The sequence below is a fragment of the Ranitomeya variabilis genome, chromosome 3 (genome assembly GCF_051348905.1).
Source record: "Ranitomeya variabilis isolate aRanVar5 chromosome 3, aRanVar5.hap1, whole genome shotgun sequence".
NCBI lineage: Eukaryota > Metazoa > Chordata > Amphibia > Anura > Dendrobatidae > Ranitomeya > Ranitomeya variabilis.
The window spans coordinates 419,276,452-419,300,561 of record NC_135234.1 but is presented as its reverse complement, the minus strand read 5'-3'; the positions used below and the strand labels follow the sequence as shown (position 1 = coordinate 419,300,561).

Sequence of the window (24,110 nt, the reverse complement as noted above, 5' to 3'; positions counted from 1 at the left end):
GGGGCATTGTCAGCATGAAGATGATTTTGCTCCTGAAGGCACGTTTCTGCTTTTTATACCATGGAAGAAAGTTGTCAGTCAGAAACTCTATATACTTTGCAGAGGTCATTTTCACACCTTCAGGAATCTTAAAGGGCCCTACCAGCTGTTTCCCCATGATTCTGGCCCAAAACATGACTCCTCCACCTCCTTGCTGACATCGCAGCCTTGTTGGGACATGTTGGCCATCCACCAACCTCCACTACTCCATCCATCTGGACCATCCAGGGTTGCTTGACACTCATCAGTAATCAAGACTGTTTGAAAATTTAGTCTTCATGTATGTGTGGGCCCACTGCAACCGTTTCTGCTTGTGAACACTGTTTAGGGGTGTTTAGTAGGTTTATGCAACACAGCAAGCCTTTGAAGGATCCTACACCTTGAGTTTCGCCGGAAAGAAGCCGAGGGTGAGTATATTCCTATTAGGTATATACTCACCCTCGGACGCGCCCTGCTTCTTTCTGGCAGCCTTCCTTCTTAAGAATGAGCGCGTGAAGGACCTTTCGATGACGTCACGGCTTGTGATTGGTCGCGGCGGCCCACATGACCGCTCAGCGACCAATCACAAGCCGTGACGTAATTCTCATGTCCTAAATTCCTAGAATGAGGAATTTAGGACCTGAAAATTACGTCACGGCTTGTGATTGGTCGCTGAGCGGTCACGTGGGTGGCCGCGACCAATCACAAGCCGTGACGTCATCGAAAGGTCTTTCAAGCGCCATTCTTAGGAACGGAAGATGCAGGTTACCAGCGGCGATGTCCAGTCTGCGTCGGAGAGGTGAGTATATCAATATTTTTTATTTTAATTCTTTATTTTACACTTAAATGTGGATTCCGATACCGATTTCTGATATCGCAAACATATCGGAACTCGGTATCGGAATTCCGATACCAGATTCAGAAGATCGCCGACCTCATGGCCGACCCCACACAGGGGTCGGGTCGGGTTTCATGAAACCCGACTTTGCCAAAAGTCGGTGACTTCTGAAAATGGCCGACCCGTTTCGCTCAACCCTACTTCTAAATCCAGGAGGTCCATGATGCTACATCTGGGTCATGAGATGGATCTGGCACTGCATTATGGTTTCCATTATAAGCAAAAACCATGAAGTAAATGTGAACAGAATGAGGACCTACTCCATTGTTCATTAAGAATATGAAAAGCTTGTGATTAATATATTATGGCATATCTTTCAATGTATTTTTTCTTGTTGCATTACATTATCCACCATGATTGGATCTAATCTGACCTCTGTATGGATTTTGCGCAGTTGAAGACCCCATAGCAGCTGTTATAACCGCTACCAGGGGCGTAACTATAATAGGTGTAGGGGTTGCAATTGCACCTGGGCCCTGGAGCTTAGGGGACCCACAGTATCCCTTTGGCCTATATGAAAAGACCAGTACTATTAAAGACTTGCAATAATTGTGGACCCTGTTGGACCTTTTCCATTGGAGGCCATGAGATTCAATTGACACCACTGCCTGCTTCTAAGCTCATAGAAATATACCTCAAATCATAGTCTTTTTTTAAAAACACCAAATGATGGACAAACTAATAATGCAAAATACAAAAACCATCAGACCATGTGTCATAAAAAGAAAACACTGGTATAGATGCATAGACTGCTAGTGACAGGGTTAATCATTCCATATAGCAGGAAATAGACCAATATAGACATACATGCAAAAAAGGGTCTTATTAAACCTTAAGTGTCCTGACTTGTAACTCGTCAACATATCTGCCCCTGCCTGTCCGCAGATGTTGGTACATTATTGCAAATGGAGCCCCTGCATACCAATGGCTGTCTTTAACTTCCTGCCTAACCCTATCACCAATTAATAATAATGCAAAGCCAGAATTGATAGAACATACAATGAATGGCCTGCTACTAATGTAGTTATCCTTATCAATGATAGATAAATAGTAACCTGAATAAAATTATAATTAATGTGTGAGATAATTCATGCAAGAGAAGATATCTAAGTCGTTGGCCTGGTGATAATGATAGGATAGGCAGACACAGAGTGGTGTATAACAAAGTCTCAGAGGGCAGATGTTAAATATGCTTATTTTGCATATTTATTTAATCAGGACTCTTTACCAGATGTCTCATATAAAATGTAGTGGTCTATTGGATTGTCCATCAAAAAGCATAATTACAGCAAAACATAAAATAGGTGAAATAGTTACGAACAGATTGTCCATTTGTTCCCCATTTTTCTTGAGACTCTGAATGGTAAATAGTGTCTGTCTTTGTCATGGAGTAGAAGTCATCATGGCTAACGTACATACCAGCCGATCATTTCTTCTGTGTGGAGTCTGTAGTCTATAGAGAGTGAAGGAGAAGCTCAAAGTGACAGCCCCCCTCCTAAGAGCCATGATTATATATGTCCCATTGAACACGTGTTCTCTCTAGGTGGTGTTAACTTTTACTCTGAGCTAAATATACAGAAATTGCTTTGTAATGTCAGCGTAACCTTCCATGAGGCTCAGTACAGAATAGAGTGTAATAATAATTCAATAATTAATAATTAATATTTAACAGCAGACCCCCAGTTTCTTTCACTTATACCAACGAGTGATAGGACACATTGGGTCTCAAGGTAAAATAATATTGCTCCGGTGTTGGCATCCATAAATAATAAAGAAAAATATGCTACATAGAAATCAGTGGCATCTGTGTGCAATCTACGTGCTGTCCTTGATTAACATTGCAATGTATAGGAGATGATTTGTAATTTATTTATCCTTAAGTGAAAATCACTAATGAAACAGTGATGGTAACTAAACACTAATGACACTTGGATCCAAAACACTGTTGACTCTTGGGCCATTTTTTTGCATGCGTGAACAAACATGGACGACTGAATGAGTATTAACAGATAATAGAACAGGAACCAAGGTCAGTAAGATACCAAAATGATACACATCGAGCCTTGAGATTTAACAATAGCACAATGAAACTCAATTTTATAATATGATACTGTATATTTTAAAAAAATAAAAATGCTAATAATAATTTGTATTTCTATAGCGCCAAAATATTCTACAACACTTTACAATTCAGAGGGGACATGTACAAAAAATAAAGACAGAGTAACATGTGATTCATGACATACCAAGAGGAGTGAGGGCCCTGCTCGCAAGCTTACAATCTATGGGGAAATAAGGGAACAAAATAGGTGAAAAGTGCCTGTTATTTCAGGTCTAGCCATCAGTATAATGAATAAATAATAAAAATACTGAGATTAGTGGTTAGTAAAGAAATTAGTGAGAATTGATATGCATGAGTGAAATTATGTTTATCTCTCAAAACTTCCTCGCTAAGCACCAACACAGTCTGATCCAACACATCGCCCTAACATTTCATTATGTTAGAAGGTTCAAAGCAGCTTGAGAACTATATGTATGTGTCAGGATGGCACCTCTAACAAGGGTGTACTTTATACATTAATATAAACAGCCAGATACCTAGTAAAAGATAAGCAAATAAGTCAATCCCTCTTTGGTCTTTTATGGCAACCTAAACTATGCACTATATCTTACTGTTTTATGAGTGTATGCAGTTTATAAGTGTTAATGCAGTTATAGTAGATATACTTGGTACAAGTGAAAGGGAATTTGTCAAATTAATGTAGGGGCAGAAACCTTGATTTCATCAATGTGTCTATCACTTACTGGACTGCTCACTGTAGTTTCTATAAAATCATGGCTTTATCAGCAGGAGATTATCACTAGAGGACTAGGTGTCACATGCCATGTAGTCCTCCTGCTCTGTGCAACCCCGCCCCCAACAATGATTGGCAGCTTTCTGCCAATGTACAGTGAATGCAGAAAGCTGCCAATCAGTGGTGTGGGCGGGGTTATACTGAGCTCAGCAGCAGAGAACTGCTAGATCTACAGCAGAGAAAACAGTTTGTAATCAAAACTGCAGCAAATAACCCAGTAAGTGACACAGCGCTGGAATCGGGGTATGTCTCTACATTACACTGCAATCAGATGGAGTAGCAAAAACCTGTTGACAGATTCCCTTTAAGCTTGTTACATTGTTTCATCTTATGTTGCCACATATATGCCACAATGAATGGAAATGTCAGCAGAGTTCAGGAAGCGCCTACATTTTATCTAAAATTGTACACTGTTAAGTGTGATTAATGTATAATAACTGAGTAGAGACTAAATAGTTATTTTAGCAGGTTTATGTCAGCAATCTGTCTGGCATTTTACGGTACAGTATTAGAACGCATGATAGAAAATGGGAAGCTTGGGGATAAAACAATTCAATATCAAAATGAGATTTTAGCCCTCACGTGGCAGGTAATATATATGTATTGTAAATGGTTTAGCTGCAGCACCTATTATTTATTCTCTAATCAGTTTATTTTCAGCCAGCTGCTGACCTGCTCTTGACAACAGTCTGTGGATAAAGCAGCGCCATGCTGTTCCCTTCCTGCTGTCCAAATTACTGTCGTCTTGTGTGTGATTAATGCTGCACTTTACCTAGGTGGGGCATGCAGACATTAGATAAGCCAAGCTTTCAGTACTGCTTCTAAACGAGGTTGAACAGCCCTTGGAATGGACTGCTCCTTGTTAATGTAATGAAGCCAGACTGTTAGATTTGTTTTCCCTAAGTAACCAAGTTGTTTTCCAATTCACTATGCTGTTCTTACAAAGAACCAGAAAAGCATAGTACAAAATGAATCATATACCTTAAAATACGCCTCTCTTTACAGAATGTTCTTATTTCATATTTCAATGCAGACTCCATGAGACTCCCATAACAGGAAGGGTGTGACTGCTTACTAGCCTTTGCAGCATTCAGAAAATGTTAAGGAGGTTTGAGAAATAGTTTATGGGCAAAGCTGAGAGGCTGACAGCCATCTGTCAGAGGAGCAAACAAAAAGGTGATAAAGCCAGCTCTCCAAAAATGTCCAACTATTCCAGGTGCAAGGTACGCCATCCTGATGAAACACGTGCAGCTGTATACAAAAAAGAAGGGGTTCATTCCAGCTCATTAGGATAAAAATCCAAATGTTATTGTACCATGGAAACACGAGAAGCAATAGAATGAAACTGAAAGGGAGAAGATACAGATTAGATATTAAAAAACTTTTTGGTAGTGAGGGTGATCAATGATTGGAACAGGCTGCCACGAGAGGTGGTGAGTTCTCCTTCCATGGAAGTCTTCAAACAGAGGACGGACAGACATCTGTCTGGGATGATTTAGTGAATGCTGCATTCAGCAGGGGGTTGGACGTGATGACCCTGGTGGTCCCTTCCATCTCTAACATTCTATGATTCTAGTTCCACTTAGGAGAAAAAGAAAAATAAGTTCGCGGGAGCAAAAAGGATCTCCATAAGTACAAATAATTTTATTATGCAGATGTACAAAAGGGACAAAGATTAAAAAAACACTTAAAAAGCCAATAGGCAGCGATCAGAGCAATGTACCCTCAATAAGATAGCAAACAGCGCCCCCTTTGCCAAAAATGTATCTCATAAAAGAGTACCCTTAAAATGAAACAAAGTATAAACCCAAAGGATCTGTCAGTGCCAGTTGTAAAAAATGTATGAATTATCAAGCTGCAAATAAAAATCTGGTCCTGTAAGAAGACCTCAATATAACAAATAATATACTAAAAAGACTATCGTAGATGATAATAAGTACATTGAACACAGATATGATAATAAAGCCGGTAACTAAGCACTAAAGATATGTAATGAAAAACAGCACAGTTGACCATAAGACAACGGGTATAGTGATGAGCGAGTACACTCATTGCTCGGGTTTTCCTGAGCACGCTCTGGTGATCTCCAACTATTTGTTATTGCTCGGAGATATAGTTTTCATCGCCTCAGTTGCATAATTTACGGTTTCCAGACACTCTGAATACATGTGGGAATTCCCTAACAAACAGGCATTCCTCACATTTATTCAGCGTATCTGGAAGCCGTAAATCATGCAACTGAGGTGATGAAAACTATATCTCCGAGCAATAACAAATACTTGGAGATCACCCGAGCGTGCTCGGGAAAACCCAAGCAACGAGTATACTTGCTCATCACTAACCGGGTATAGAAAAGACCTGTGAGTTGAGGGAGGGAGAAAGCCCCACGAGTATCGCCACTAGACCTGTTTCTTCATCAGGGGTGTCTTCAAGTAAAGCCACAGGTCCAGTGGGGAAGCACATGGGGCTTTCTCCCTCCTTCCTTTTCCTCAACTAACAGGTCCTGTCTACACCCAATATCTTATGTTCAACTGTGCTGTTTTTCATTACATATCTTAATCTTTTTCTTACAGGACCAGATTTCTGTTTACTGCTTGATATTTCATACCTTGTTTGGAACTGGTACTTACAGGTCCTTTGGGTTTATACTTTTTCATGTTAAGGTCACTCTGTTATGTGATACATTTTGGCAGAGGGGGCAGGTTGTTACCTTATTGAGGGTACATTGTACTGTTTTTGCTGCTTACTGACTTTTTAAGTGTTTTTATATTTGTCGTTTTTATACATTTGCATAATAAAATTATTTGTCCTTATGGAGATCCTTTTCATACTTCTTTTTCTTTTTATCTCTAATGGTCACTCACAAAGCATATGTTAGGTTGATCTCCTTAATAGTGTTGCCCTCTAAGCTTACATTCTCTATAATTAAAATTAAAATTCCATAGTACTTTACATAGGGAAACCATCAGGGAGGAATTGAACGACATGTTCCGATCGTGCTCCTGCTACCTTAAGCAGGGGAATACCACCAAGCCACTATTCCTTTACTATGGTGTTTAAATTCAAGTATAGAACAGTGAGCTTAAAATTGCTGCAAGTTATGGTAAATTTTATCTCTATCTCTGGCTAAATGCCAGTGAGAAAGTATAATTTCTTTTATTTTGCTCACTTATATAATACCATTAATTTTATAGCGCTTTATAGACATCATCACTGCCCCCATTGTGGTTCACAATCTAATATGTCTATCTATGTCGAAAAAGAAAAATAGGGCTCGCACACCTTTAGTATTAAATTAATGTACAAGTGCACAAATACGATATGTGGCCAATATACAAGCATATACACACATTGTCTTTGTATATTGGCCACTTAGCGTATTTGTTTACCTGTACATTAATTTGATGCTAAAGATTTGTGGGCCTTATTTTTCTCTATTGTGATACATATCGAAAGGTGTGACCCCTCCAGGGCTCAGCACACTTATCCACCCATCTTTCCCATACAAAGTTTTAATTGTGAGCTATGTCAGGTATCCTTTTCGCTCTCCATTCAGGTGAGGCCTGAATTGGCACATGGAGACATATGACATTTAGTGGTTAGGGGCAGTCCATATTAAAAGGTCACCTTGACGTGGTTGGATGACTTTTGTACTCTTTGATCAAAAAATGCTAACTAAGAACCTTTTGTTTTTAATGTTCACAGCAATGCTGAAACATTTTCTTGTTGTCATGCTGTTTCACACGTGGGGCCTATAAGGTACATAGGGGTAGCACTTGACAAAGAGCTCTGGTATCTGAAGGGGACCTAGAGGTCCAAACCACCCAAAAAAATGCCAATATATAAATGTGAACTGGTTGGTAGAGTCTCTCTTGCGTTCATTTTTTTGAATAACAGGATAAAACCTACATAGTAAGTGGCATCAGATCTACTATGAACAGGGCTAGACTATGTTGATATTTGTATTCAAGGTAGACTTGAGGTGTTTGATCTGAAGCATTTTAACATTGAGGCTTCTTCAATTGCCCAAACACTTGCTCTATCTAATAATCATTCTCTCCTTGACACTTGTAATTAAAATTGATTAGAACTTGAGTGGTTATCTGGAATACAAAAGGTTGGGCCGTCAATATCCGATTAGTGGGATCCAATACGAATTCTAGCCACCTTCACCCAGAAGCTGGTATTAGGGGCTATTATATTCTTTAGTGTGTTTCTTATTTATACCATTTGCTCAATTTTTATACAATCAAATGTATTTCACTAAGGACTTGTAGTTATGACCATTAGGGTTTCCATGTAAGCGTGTAAAGCACAGACTTCGGATATCTTGTAAATCTTATTTAGGCTCTAAAGTATTTCATCAGCAGTTAGTTGAAAAGATATTGTCTGATCTGTTCTGGATGTTTCTTCTCCGACACTAGCTGTCTTGTATTTGCCAGTTGCTGAAGGGCTTCTGCTTTATGTACAATTCTTAAGTAGTTTTCATTGCCAAAGTAATACTTAGGGGCAGAGGGAATGGTGTATGCTTAAAAGAATAGTATAAATGATGAACTAATGAATCCTATTTGTGACCTCCTGTCCATTCTTTATAGCAGAAAACAAACAGGCCTTCAAGGTACAAGGTACAATATAAATTGTACATAGAAAAAGGCTTGATTTCACTTACTGTAGAGTTAAACATACTGCAGTACAGAATCCAGTTTTATTGCCATATAATGATATTTTCCATGTATATTTTTCAACTTAAAAGCATATGTTAATATAATAAAAAATAATAATAAAAAATAATACTAAAATGTATTAAATGTACTAAAATGTCAAACTCTGACAGCGGCAGTTAACAAGCGCTGCCGGCCGCGTGGCCTGAAGTATGCGCACCGCTGACTGCGTCACGTGATCGGGTGTCATCGCTGCGTTGCCATCATAACCAGAGGTCTCCTTGAGACCTCTATGGTTGTTGGTGGCAGATTGCTATGAGCGCCACCCTGGAGACAGAGGAAGGCATATATAAAGTCATGGCTTTGTTGTTGGCACCCTTCTACTCTTTTTATATGATTTCAAGCATGATTGCCCACACCTATTACTTGCCACATACTTTTGAATGAGCATCAGATGACTGAAGTAAAGTTGTTTACCCACAATTTAGGAAAGATGCCAACAATTTTTTGTGGGAAATTATGTCCAATTTTCCCTTTTTTCTCCTTTTTTGTGTTGTTCCAATACACACAAATGAAATAAACACGTGTATAACAAAACATATATGCTGTATCTCTCTTAAAAGTAATAATTTAGATATATTCTTCACTAATTAAAAGCAGATACTGCAAAGTATTCTTTTATTCTGATTTTGTTTTTATTTTAAGAATTTAAATTTATTATTCTGTTTTCTGGAAATAATTAATGGGATGGTCAGTTTGCCTAAGTTGCTGTTAACAACATTAAGAGATACAGGATGCTTTACATTAGCCACACAAACCATAGGACCATAGGAATCTGTAGTCTGATGATTAGTGATGGGCGAACCCCCCAAATTTTTTGTAAAGTTCGAGTTCGGGGCCGGAGATGACACGAACTTGCATCCGAACCCCAAACCCAGAACTTGGACTTTACATATATGGGATATAGAGGGGGAGCTGTAAAAAAAGCTGAAAATTAATAATAAACATTATAATTATTCTTACCTGTCCAGCGATGTGTCATCCCGTCCCGCTGTCTCCCGGCCGCTCATTAACTGCCGGCAGTATTCACTACACTCAGCAGTCTTCGGCTTTTTCCGGCAATGTTTGTGCGGTGACGTCACCAAACGAACACTGCCGGAAACAGCCGAAGACTGCTGAGTGCAGTGAATACCGATAGAAGGTAATGAGCGGCCCCGGAAGCAGATGCGGCCGGGAGACAGCATGACGGGAGGACACATCGCTGGACAGGAAAGTATAATTATAATGTTTATTATTAATTTTCTGCTTTTTTTTTTTTTTTACAGCCCGAACGGGACCCGAACTCATCCCTACTGATGATGACTAATTTGCTTTCATGAGCTCTTTCACAGTTTTTTAGGCATACTCTGTGATCTGTACAGAGGTCATTGTGTGGGGAATCCTATATATACACTGTATATATACATACATGTAGGATACACATATATATAGGATACATAGATGTTAATCTTTTATTGTAATCCTGCCTGTCAAGGGCACCCTTAGCAAGTTCTAAATGGGGACACACCTCTTCCCCCCAAAATTTGGCAGAGTGAGCAGGGTCGCAGCACATAGGCACAGTCACAGAACGGGATACCTCCAAACTTTTTAAAGCAGGGAGAGGACATGTATTGTGGCACGCACTGTACATTTTTGCCCTACTGAAGCTCTTAAGTTTTCTCATCCACTGCGATACCCCTTTCAAGGTCCCAATAGAATGTGATAGACAAAATAATGCTCACAGCCTACACACAGTACAAGAACCTCCAACAAATTCTAATACACAAATTTCACCCTCAGTATTCATTACATTTCATTACATGAACAGTATGATGACCCTACAGTGTTACCAGCAAAGTATAACGCCCCCAATTTGCCTCTAGCACAGTATGATGCTGTTACAGTGCCCACAATAACGTTTGATGACCCTACAGACTCCAACACAGTATGAGACCCCATCAGCTCCCACCACACACAATATGACACCACAGTGCCTCCAACACAGTATGATGTTGCCCCAGTTGCCTAAACATGCCACCACAGCCAGCTCATACATTGCATGATGTCCTCACACTTAGCCCACATACATTATGAGGTCCCCACAAGAACCCTCAAAACCTACCAAAATATAGTATGATGCAACCAGTTATTCAACCCAGTATGATTCCCCCAACAGTATTGACACACAGTAGTATGCCCCCCCAACAGTTTCCATCACAGTATGATGGCGTCACAGTACCTACACAATATGATGGCCCTAACAGCTACCCTGCACAGTATAATGGCCCCCAAAGCCTCCCACACACAGTATTAGGTCCTCACAGCCACCTCCACACACACACAGCATGATGGTCCCCACATTTCCCACATGCAGTATAAAGCACCTACAGCCACCCCACAAAGTATAATAGCAGCCACAATCCACTCACACAGTATAATGGTCCCCACAACCCCTCTACATGGTATGATGGTATTCACAGCCTCCCACACACACACACACACACACACACACACACACTACTACAAGATGAACCACATAACCCCTCACAGACTGATGGCCCCCCCACAGCACCTCACACACAGTGTGATGCCCCCACATACACCCCACACAATATGATTGCTCCTACAGCCCCCCCCCCACACACACACATGATAGCCCAACAGCTCCATCACATAGTATTATGGCTTCATACAGTTTTACTCTCACAAACAGTATGTTGGCCCCCAAAGACCTTCTACACAGTATGCTAGTTCCCACAGCACCCCCACGCTCAATATAATGGCACAATTAAAAGAAAATACTAGCCCTGTTCCTCTTATGTACAGCTCCAGTGTGTGTGGTGTGCAGACTGAGGATCCACGCAGCAGGCATACTCTAGTGATGTCATTACACCTAGTGTACAAAGATGCAGAGGCCTATTGGTGAAGTGGGCAGCCAACAGCTACCTATTGTATTCAACCATATCTGCATTCTGAGGATGCATGTATTGTTGAAATATAATTGCCCGGCGTGGGGGTAGTGGTTGTGTAATTTTGCATTGGCGCCCCAACTCACAGGTCCCATAGCAGCTACGTGGTCTGCTGCTATTAGTGGTACACCATTTTGTCAATAAATCATCAATATGAAAGCTAAGATTTTAAGATTTTTTTTATTATAAAATAATAGTATAATATAAAAAGTTAAATCACCAAAATGTAATAAGTAAGTTCAATATAAACAATAAATGTAAGCTATAGGTTATATTCTGATGACACATTCGATTTAAGATGTCTATAAAGTTGTCTGTATGGGACAAATAGCTCCTTTGATCAGGGGGTACACATATTTTGATAGTTTTCAAGCACTATTGAATTTAAAAGAACGTTTAGGCTAAATACCACTTTGATGAAGAACTTGGCCTTTATTTCTGACACTTACAAAGAATAAAAGGGACAGTAGAAAAAAAACTAGCTCCCCTGTATTCCATGTTGATGTATTTCACATTGGCAAAGCAACATTAGTATTAGGAATTAGTCAGTAGTATTAGCATATTGAGATACTGTACATCAATGCATTTTTATATTTATGTTATTGAACGTTTGGTTTAGCTTCTACACTATATTGACTTAATATGTTGCTACAATGTTCTAGCTCTCGTCTGAGCTTGAAATGGTTAAATATGTCTGACAAGTGTTTCCAGAATGAAAAAACTTCCAGTCTTACAAAAAAATCTATCTTGCATACAATAACTTGGAGTGGGTGCGGAGGAAAGCATTTGCCCAAGCTTTCTCTTGGACATTAACCCAGTCATTAGATGTAATTTTAGGTACAGTAACTCTAGAGGTGATCGTAATTGACACATTAATGGCATCTCTTATGCAAAGGTTCTTGGACTACCAAGGAGATATTGCAATAATTTAGCTTCTTCAAATGAGACATGCAATTAGTATAAAAATATATTATAGTTGAACTTCTATAGAAAATGCCCTCCTTATTATCTGTGATTTATTTAAAAATAGATGCAACCGTGATGTATTTCCAAAGAACAAAAAAATCGACCCTGTGTTTCATCATTATGTGTATTATTATATTAGTGTGGTGGATGCTAGTCTGATAGCAATGTTTATTCCCTGCAAAATGTTTTCAGAGAAGAAAATTACTGGTAAACTATTTTTGGAATGAAATATGGATGACCAACAATACATTTGCCACTTATCTTTACTCCATTAGAAAGGTATATACTCATATTGTTATCTTTACTCTGTTAGATGGGTATACTGTATACCCATATTGTATGGACATCTTCTATAAGCCAAAGTTGACAGCCACTAACAAGAAGTGAATTTGGTAAACTCTAGCCATCAAGCTCGGATTGTCCCATAGGGAAACCGGAGAATTCCCTGGTAGGCTCCTGTGCAGGAGTGTGCCTCTACAAACTATATGAATAGTAGTTGGCACAATACACTTAATTCTCTATGTACAGACATGAGAAGCATCTCATCATTCATTTAACAAACTACCCAGTTTATTATTTCATACCATAACGCGACCGCGACGTCATCTCCGGTCCTTTGCGCAATGCATCATTGGGAACGGAGGCCGCCGCTTGCACCGCTGAGAGGCGGGGGCCGTCGGAAGGTAAGTATATCCATATTTTTTATTTTTATTCTTTATGTTTTACTTGAATATGGATCCCAGGGCCTAAAGGAGAGTCTTCTCTCCTCCAGACCCTGAGAACCATCCAGGACCGCTCCCTGCACACGCAGTACCCGGCGTATAAGACGACCCCCGACTTTTGAGAAGATTTTCAGGGGTTAAAAAGTCATCTTATATGCTGGAAATTACGGTATATACCCAGCTTTTTCATATTTGTAGCAAAACATTCCTTCAATTATAAAAGTTTTACCCTAAACTGCAACTTCATGTATTTGCGGCATAATAGGATGGCTTTTCCATTTGTCATTTTCAGGATTCTCTATATCAACTTATACCCATATAAATTTAAAAGCAATGTTTTCCCATTGTATGACATTAAATAGATTTTACAGTTTGTAAAAGTTACTTGTACATTTTTAACTGTCCGATAGACATCGGAGACACGAGAGCTTAGAGCAATATTATTTAGAAGAAGATGGTAATTAGTGAAGCACCAGCCTCAGTTCCCTCAACACTTGCTGTTGCCGCTGAAAGCCTATGTGGCATTCATTAGTCTGGCTTTCTTCTAGAGAGAATTTTCTTAAAGGCCTTTGTTTATGGTGAAATGTGTTTTCCACGAGCCTATGACAGATGTAATTTTTCTTGTTGCTGCTTTAGCGGTTGCTTGGATTAACACTGTCTCTCTCCCTGTCTGCTCCCTGTCAGCTTTAATACAAATCACCCTTTTACTTCAAGGTTCTGAAAAATCCACACTTTTAGGACTACATGGTAGAAAATGTGGAATCTATATGGACAATTTAGGATATATTTCAAGCATGGCTCATTATTGTTATTACATCGACTGTTAGCAACTATCAGCTGGAACAGCGAGTAAAGCATTAATTGTTCTTTGTGTTCATAAAATGCCAGGGTCAGACAGTAGCGTTGTAATGGAAGCGCACCATGAGGACAGAATTAGTATATGGATGCACTTGGTAATTAATATTGAAGAGGTTGACCACTTAATCTTTATTTGACCAAATGTGCTGAGAAAATGATTCTGTGGCACTGACTAATATATAAGAATTACAGGTTCTTCACCGGGAAAGATATAAATCTTTGCACCGTGTTAGCCAGTAGATAGAAAAATATTAAGATGTGAGTGTCCTCAGTGGTTGATACCTTTTAATGGTTCTTCACCAGAATTTCTAAAAACATTCTTCCTCTTAGACATCACAGCTCTCCTGTCCACAAAATGGCTGTGGGTGTAGGAGCAAGAGACCAGATCTGTCAATCAACCTCTTTCAATTGAAAAACAGCCTTAACAGCTTTTTTTGCACAGAATGATTGTTTAAACCAAGTACAGGCGCTCAGTGAACCCTTCTCACCTACTTGTATTTCCTTTATTTACAGACACATACACACCTTCTTCTTTGATTGGCAGCTATGGCTTTATAGCGTCAGAGAAGAGTGGAGATAGATGGAAATCAAGTAGGTGGGAAGGTGTAGTTAAATGGCCATGTCAAGGTTGCATGGAGCTCCGGTACTTGGTTTGACCATTCATTCCGGACTGAGAGACTCCATTTAAGTTTTCCAAGAAAGAAATACATAGTAGACACCAGTTTTGCTTTGCATACAGTTGAGTTGCAATATCACAATCAATTATTTATATATTTTTATTTATTTTACTCACTTAAATACCACCACTAATTTCCACAATGCCTTTCATACCTCATCATCACTGTCCCCACTGGAGCTCACAATGTTAATTCCCTATAACTACATCTTTGGAGTGTGGGAGGAAACCCACGCAAATACGGGGAAAACATACAAACTCTTTGCAGATGTTGTCCTTGGTGGGACCCCAGCACTGTACGGCAACAGTGCTAACCACTGTGCCATTGTGCTGCCCTGTAAGTGATAAGTAATATATTTTTGTTATCAATATATAAAAAACTAAAGACTCTACAAACTGAATTAACCCCTTTCTGACATTGGACGTACTATCCCGTCGAGGTGGGGTGGGCCCGTATGACCACCGACGGGATAGTACTTTCAGCGCGATCGACCGCGCTCACGGGGGGAGCGCGGCCGATCGCGGCCGTGTGTCAGCTGACTATCGCAGCTGACATTCGGCACTATGTGCCAGGAGTGGTCACGGACCGCCCCCGGCACATTAACCCCCGGCACACCGCGATCAAACATGATCGCGGTGTGCCGGCGGTACAGGGAAGCATCGCGCAGGGAGGGGTCTCCCTGCGTGCTTCCCTGAGACCCCCGGAGAAACGTGATGTGATCGCGTTGCTCCGAGGGTCTCTTACCTCCTCTCCCTGCAGTCCCCGGATCCTAAATGGCTGCAGCATCCGGGTCCTGCAGGGAGGGAGGTGGCTTACCGAGTGCCTGCTCAGAGCAAGCACTTGGTAAGCCTGCAGCACTGTAAGTCAGATCGCCGATCTGACAGAGTGCTGTGCAAACTAACAAAACAAACAAAGTAAAAATGTAAAAAAAAAAAATTTCCACATGTGTAAAAAAATAAATAAATAAATAAAAATTCCTAAATAAAGAAAAAGAAATATTATTCCCATAAATACATTTCTTTATCTAAATTAAAAAAAAACAATAAAAGTACACATATTTAGTATCGCCGCGTCCGTAACGACCCAACCTATAAAACTGTCCCACTAGTTAACCCCTTCAGTGAACACCGTAGGAAAAAAAAAAAAGAGGCAAAAAACAACGCTTTATTATCATACCATCGAACAAAAAGTGGAATAACACGCAATCAAAAAGACGGATATAAATAACCATGGTACCGCTGAAAATGTCATCTTGTCCCACAATAAAACGAGCCGCCATACAGCGTCATCAAAGAAAAAAGAAAAAAGTTATAGTCCTCAGAATAAAGCGATGCCAAAATAATTATTTATTCTATAAAATAGTTTTTATCGTATAAAAGCGCCAAAACATAAAAAATGATATAAATGAGGTATCGCTGTAATCGTACTGACCCAAAGAATAAAACTGCTTTATCAATTTTACCAAACGTGGAACGGTATAAACGCCTCCCGCAAAAGAAATTCATGAATAGCTGTTTTTTTTGTCATTCTGCCTTACAAAAATCGGAATAAAAAGTGATCAAAAACTGTCACGTGTCCGAAAATGTTACCAATAAAAACGTCAACTAGTCCTGCAAAAAACAAGACCTCACATGACTCTGTGGACCTAAATATAGAAAAATTATAGGTCTCAAAATGTGGAGATGCAAAAACTTTTTTGCTATAAAAAGCGTCTTTTAGTGTGTGACGGCTGCCAATCACAAAAATCCGCTATAAAAAATGCTGTAAAAGTAAATCAAACCCCCCTTCATCAAACCCCTTAGTTAGGGAAAAATAATAAAATTAAAAAATGTATTTATTTCCATTTTCCCATTAGGGTTAGGGCTAGGGTGAGGGTTAGGGCTAGGGCTAGGGTTAGGGTTGGGGCTAGGGTTGGAGCTAAAGTTAGGATTAGGGTTGGGGCTAAAATTAGGGTTAGGGTTGGGGCTAAAGTTAGGGTTAGGGTTTGGATTACATTTACGGTTGGGATTAGGGTTGGGATTAGAGTTAGGGGTGTGTCAGGGTTAGGGGTGTGGTTAGGGTTACCATTGGGATTAGGGTTAGGGGTGTGTTTGGATTAGGGTTTCAGTTAGAATTGGGGAGTTTCCACTGTTTAGGCACATCAGGGGCTCTCCAAACGCGACATGGCGTCCGATCTCAATTCCAGCCAATTCTGCATTGAAAAAGTAAAACAGTGCTCCTTCCCTTCCGAGCTTTCCCGTGCGCCCAAACAGGAGTTTAACCCAACATATGGGGCATCAGCGTACTCGGGACAAATTGGACAACTTTTGGGGTCCAAGTTCTCTTGTTACCCTTGGGAAAATATAAATTTGGGGGGCTAAAAATCATTTTTGTGGGGAAAAAAAAGATTTTTTATTTTCACGGCTCTGCGTTGTAAACTGTAGTGAAACACTTGGGGGTTCAAAGTTCTCACAACACATCTAGATAAGTTCCTTGGGAGGTCTAGTTTCCAATATGGGGTCACTTTTGGGGGTTTCTACTGTTTGGGTACATCAGGGGCTCTGCAAATGCAACATGACGCCTGCAGACCAATCCATCTAAGTCTGCATTCCAAATGGCGCTCCTTCCCTTCCGAGCTCTGCCATGCGCCCAAACAGTGGTTCCCCCCCACATATGTGGTATCAGCATACTCAGGACAAATTGGACAACAACTTTTAAGGTCCAATTTCTCCTGTTACCCTTGGGAAAATACAAAACTGGGGGCTAAAAATTAATTTTTGTGGAAAAAATATATATTTTTAATTTTCACGGCTCTGCGTTATAAACTGAAGTGAAACACTTGGGGGTTCAAAGTTCTCACAACACATCTAGATAAGTTCCTTGGGAGGTCTAGTTTCCAATATGGGGTCACTTGTGGGGGGTTTAATGTTTAGGCACATCAGGGGCTCTCCAAACGCGACATGGTGTCCCATCTCAATTCCAGTCAATTTTGCATTGAAAAGTCAAATGGCGCTCCTTCCCTTCCGAGCTCTGCCATGCGCCCAAACAGTCATTTACCCCCATATGTCAGGTATCAGCGTACTCAGGGCAAATTGCACAACAACTTTAGGGGTCCAATTTCTTCTCTTACCCTTGGGAAAATAAAAAATTGGGGGCGAAAAGATAATATTTGTGAAAAATATGATTTTTTATTTTTACGGCTCTGCATTATAAACTTCTGTGAAGCACTTGGTGGGTCAAAGTGCTCACCACTAGAGTTGAGCGACTTTTATTTTTATAGCATCGGGTCGGGTTTCATGAAACCCGACTTTCTCAAAAGTCGGGTCGAGTGAAATCGGCCGATCCTATAAAAAAGTCGGGGTCGGGGTCGGCCGAAACACGAAACCCAATGCAGTGCAATGGGATACTATGGTTCCCAGGGTCTGAAGGAGAGGAAACTCTCCTTCAGGCCCTGGGATCCATATTAATGTGTAAAATAAAGAATCAAAATAAAAAATATTGATATACTCACCCTCGGACGCGCCCTGGTACTAAACGGCAGCCTTCCTTCCTAAGGATGAGCGCGTGAATGACCTGCGGTGACGTCGCGGCTTGTGATTGGTTGCGAGCGGTCACATGGGCGGTCATGCGACCAATCACAAGCCGCGACGTCATCTAAGGTCCTTCACGCGCTCATTCTTAGGAAGGAAGGCTGCCGGAAAGAAGCAGGGCGCTTCCGAGGGTGAGTATATTCCTATTAGGTATATACTCACCGTCGGACGCACCCTGCTTCTTTCCGGAAGCCTTCCTTCCTAAGAATGAGCGCGTGAAGGACCTTAGATGACGTCGCGGCTTGTGGTTGGTAGCGTGACCGCCCATGTGACCGCTCGCGACCAATCACAAGCCGCGACGTCACCGCAGGTCATTCACGAGCTCATCCTTAGGAAGGAAGGCTGCCGTTTAATACCAGGGCGCATCCGAGGGTGAGTATATCAATATTTTTTATTTTGATTCTTTATTTAACACCTAAATATGGATTCCGATACCGATTCCCGATATCGCAAACATATCGGAACTCGGTATCGGAATTCCGATACCAGATTCAGAAGATCACCGACCTCATGGCCGACCCCACACAGGGGTCGGGTCGGGTTTCATGAAACCCGTCTTTGCCAAAAGTCGGCGACTTCTGAAAATGGCCGACCCGTTTCGCTCAACCCTACTCACCACACATCTAGATAAGTTCCTTAGGGGGTCTACTTTCCAAAATGGTGTCACTTGTGGGGGGGTTTAATGTTTAGGCACATCAGGGGCTCTCCAAATGCAACATGGCGTTCCATCTCAATTCCAGTCAATTTTGCATTGAAAAGTCAAATGGCGCTCCTTCCCTTCCGAGCTCTGCCATGCGCCCAAACAGTGGTTTACCCCCACATATGGGGTATCAGCGTACTCAGCACAAATTGTACAACAACTTTTGGCATCTATTTTCTCCTGTTACCCTTGGTAAAATAAAACAAATTGGAGCTGAAATAAATTTTGTGTAAAAAAAAAGTTAAATGTTAATTTTTATTTAAACATTCCAAAAATTCCTGTGAAACACCTGAAGGGTTAAAAAACTTCTTGAATGTGGTTTTGAGCACCTTGAGGGGTGCAGTTTTTAGAATGGTGTCACACTTGGGTATTTTCTATCATATAGACCCCTCAAAATGACTTCAAATGAGATGTGGTCCCTTAAAAAAAATGGTGTTGTAAAAATGAGAAATTGCTGGTCAATTTTAACCCTTATAATTCCCTAACAAAAAAAAAATTTGGTTGCTAAATTGTGCTGATGTAAAGTAGACATGTGGGAAATGTTATAAGACCAAAAATTTCCCCAGAACATATGAAGGGAAAAAGAGGCATAGGCTATAAATTTAAAAACCAATTTTAATGAACATAATTAAAAAATACAAAATATGTAGAAAAAAGCAGGGTAAAGTTCATTAAAATGGCTGGGAACAATAACCACACCAGAAAATACAAAAATAAACAATTTGCTACAAGAGCAAGCCAGTACTAGAAGAGGTATATAACATACAATCAAATGGACAGGAACCAACAGTTCCTATAGTACCAAGTGTAATTAGCCTCAGTAGTAACCCATGACTTGCCCAATCTAAAGTGCTCTAATGCTACATCTGATAGATTTCTCTATATACTACAATGCAGTGTGTAAGCATATGGCACGCCATTGTAGACAAACAATAATGAACTTACAAATAACTGTCCTGGTGGGAGATGTTCCACAGCGCTGTGGAACATCTCCCACCAGGACAGTTATTTGTAAGTTCATTATTGTTTGTCTACAATGGCGTGCCATATGCTTACACACTGCATTGTAGTATATAGAGAAATCTATCAGATGTAGCATTAGAGCACTTTAGATTGGGCAAGTCATGGGTTACTACTGAGGCTAATTACACTTGGTACTATAGGAACTGTTGGTTCCTGTCCATTTGATTGTATGTTATATACCTCTTCTAGTACTGGCTTGCTCTTGTAGCAAATTGTTTATTTTTGTATTTTCTGGTGTGGTTATTGTTCCCAGCCATTTTAATGAACTTTACCCTGCTTTTTTCTACATATTTTGTATTTTTTAATTATGTTCATTAAAATTGGTTTTTAAATTTATAGCCTATGCCTCTTTTTCCCTTCATATGTTCTGGGGAAATTTTTGGTCTTATGTCATGATTTTGAGGTGTGCTGGATACCTTTGTGGGACTCTTGATAAAATTAATGTGGGAAATGTTACCTATTAAGTATTTTGTGTGACATATCTCTGTGATTTAAGGGCATAAAAATTCAAAGTTGGAAAATTGTGAAATTTTCAAAATTTTCGCCAAATTTCAGTTTTTTTCACAAATAAACGTAAGTTATGTCGAAGAAATTTTACCACTATCATGAAGTACAATATGTCACAAGAAAACAATGTCAGAATCGCCAAGATCCGTTGAAGTGTTCCAGAGTTATAACCTCATAAAAGGACAGTGGTCAGAATTGTAAAAATTGGCCCGGTCATTAACGTGCAAACCACCCTTGGGGGTAAAGGGGTTAAGTATTGCTCATGTTTAAGACAAAACCACTATTTTATTTCTTGTGTGTAAAAAGAAGAATGGGAAAAAAGACACAACTAGACGAATGTAAAAAAGAAGAAAAATAACTTAACAATGTTTAAGAGAAAACTGTTGAACATATGGTGTTCTAAAGCAAACATTTTTCATAAATGTATGTGGTGTTTATTACTTCCAACACTTTTTGTATGTGTGGTGGTTGTTCTACCTTTTTCTAATGCCTAGTGATAATTCATTTGATTGCCATTAATAAATGAGCAGTTATGGTCTTGTATATCGTGGGGATGTCTTCTAAACCAATTAGGAGCAGGGCAGGAGCAGGAGCAACAGAGATCTGTAATCCGGTTAAGCATCCAAGAATATGAAAATGACTTTTCAAAGAGGCTGGATTAGGTTGCAATCCTACAGAATGTGAGCTAATGTCCAAGTGCTACCGCAATGTCTCCAGCACCATTCTGGACAAGATGGGCAGCTCTGCTGGAGTCTAGCTGCTGTAGAGTGTTGCATAGTTTGGTCGCAGAAGAAACTGGTGAGAGTACCGTATATTATGATTATGTGGGGTAATTCAACTTTATCTTCACAGAACATGAGGTACATGCATCAGCTTCTAAATACAGCATAACAGGAAGTCTAAAGGACCTTTTACCAGAGAGAACGTGAAACTAAAGTACAAGTCTATGCATTACATTCAACTAAGCATATAACAGTATCAACATCGCCATCTACCGTCAGAAAAGTATAAAGTCCTCCTTCACACAAATAAGTCTTTATCTGTTGCATATCTGCCAACATAGAGTACCATCTCAAGTGTGCCTTAATGATAGGTTCCTAATGGAAAGCACAGTAGAATGTCTTTTTAATTAAACTGTCCGATGACTGCCATTGTTTAATGTTAATTGGGCTTTGAAGGGTTAGTTTCCCATTTCAGATTTATTTCCTAAAGTTTCATGGTACAAGAAAATTCCTTCACTGCGCTGGTTTGTTTTGTTTAAGTGGTTTAGAGTTACTGAGTTTATGTATATGCAGTTGCTTAAAAAAAATTTGGTGAAAGCTTCTGATTCGAGATAAGCAGACCAGTGGATGTTCGAGTTCGTCAGATTCGGACAAAGTTTTGTCCAAAGTTCGGTTCAAGTACCAGAACTTGATTGAACTTGACCCCAAACCCGAACCCCATAGAAGCTAATGGTGACCCAAATTTTGGTGCTGTAAAATGGTCATAGTAAGGGATAGGGGGTTGCAAAATGAAGCAAAATGAGGGTGAGCAGGACAATTGCCCTGCAAACAAATGTCGATAGGAAAATTACTTAAAATAACATAGAATAAAAAAAAAATAATAATCTTGAACCAACTGCATGTGTAGTTTACTGTACTTGTTAATAAATAAATACATGATTAATAAACACATGAAAAAAATGATGTGGGGGTCCCCCTATTTTTCATTGCCAGCCAATGGAAAGCAGACAGCTGTGAGCTGGTCTCATTATGCTGGGAATGGGCCAATATTCATGGACCTTCCCAGCCTATTGACCCCTTTCGCACCTGAGACATATCCATACGTCACTGTGACCTGGGCCTTATTGACCTTGGATGTATGGATACTTTCTGGTGATTTTACAATAAAAAGCATCTTTAAAGGGAACCTGTTGTGAACTCTGTTTTCAGGCTCCCTCTTGTGGTCACTGGTGGTATGGTGTGACTTTTGCTTTGGGCTCCCCCTGGTGGCTTTGTTTGTTATCCTGCTGGTCTCTGGCTATCAGCTGGTTCGTTATCCTCTGGGAGGTTCCTATATAGCTCTGTTTTACTTCCACTTGTTGCCGGCTGTCGATGTAATCAGTGCTTCTCAGATTACTTCTGACTACCTTGCTCCCAGTCCATCCAGGACAAGCTAAGTTTTGTTTGCTCATTTTTTGATCAGCAGTGTTTATCATGTTTTCTTGTCCAGCTTGCTAAAATGTGATTCCCTCGCTTGCTGGATGCTCTAGTGGACTGAGTTTCTCCCCACACACCATTAGTTGGGGCGTGGGTTCTTGAAATCTCAGGATGGATATTTTGTAAGGGTTTATTATTGATCGCATAGACCCCTGCTCTATTTTCTGCTTTCTAGTACTAGTGGGCCTCTTTTGCTGAATCTGATTTCATCCCTACGTATGTGCCTTCTTCTTACTTCACCGTTAATATTTGTTGGGGGCTTCTATATCTTTGGGGATTATTTCTCTGGAGGCAAGCGAGGTCTTTATTTCTCTTTAGGGGTAGCTAGTTCCTCAGGCTGGCTCGAGACGTCTAGGAATTTTTTAGGCACGTTCACCGGCTACCTCTAGTTGTGTTGGATAGGTTCAGATTTGCGATCAGTCCAGTTACCATCTCCCTAGAGCTTGTCCTTAGTTTATTCACTTGCTGGTCTATTCGTGATCCTCAGCCACTAAGGATCATAACAGTACAGCCGGCCAAAAAGGTGTTAATTGCATGGCAGAAGCAGGAGAAAAGAAGCCTTGAGAAATTTTTTTTTTTTTTTTTGTTGCCGTGTGTCTAGCTGCTGTGGCTAGCTTCTCTCCTCCTCTTAATCTTGGTGTGGCTCTGAGTTCAGCTGCTGACATGGATGTCCAGAGCTTGGCTTCCAGTCTGGATCATCTTGCTGCTAGGGTTCAAAGTATTCAGGATTTTGTTGTTCACAGTCCTATGTCAGAGCCTAGAATACCTATTCCGGAGTTGTTTTCTGGAGATAGATCTAGGTTCCTGAATTTTAGGAACAATTGTAAGTTGTTTCTTTCTTTGAAACCTCGTTCCTCTGGTGATGCCGTTCAGCAAGTTAAGATTATCATTTCCTTTTTGCGTGGTGACCCTCAAGATTGGGCCTTCGCATTGGCGCCAGGGGATCCTGCATTGCTTAGTGTAGATGCGTTTTTTCTAGCCCTTGGATTGCTCTATGAGGAACCTAATCTTGAGAACCAGGCTGAAAAAACGTTATTGGCCCTCTCGCAGGGGCAAGATGAAGCAGAGGTGTACTGCCAGAAATTTCGGAAATGGTCGGTGCTTACTCAGTGGAATGAGTGTGCCCTGGCTGCAAATTTCAGAGAAGGTCTTTCTGAAGCCATTAAGAATGTCATGGTGGGGTTCCCTACGCCTGCAGGTCTGAATGAGTCAATGACTCTGGCCATTCAGATTGATCGGCGTTTGCGGGAGCGCAAACCTGTGCACCATTTGGCGGTGTCTTCTGAACAGACACCTGAATCTATGCAATGTGACAGAATTCTGACCAGAAGTGAACAGCAAAATTATAGATGGCAAAATGGGTTGTGCTTTTACTGTGGTGACTCAGCTCATGTTATCTCAGCATGCTCTAAGCGCAAAAAAAAGGTTGATAAATCTGTCACCATTGGTA

The 24,110-nt window shown here is 40.3% G+C and overlaps 1 protein-coding gene across 1 annotated transcript in view; it reads left to right on the top strand.

Moving 5' to 3' along the window:
* DOC2B (double C2 domain beta) overlaps positions 1 to 24,110 on the top strand; it is a 1,351,069-nt gene that overhangs the window by 1,271,848 nt on the left and 55,111 nt on the right. The gene's annotated exons all lie outside the window — the stretch shown is intronic.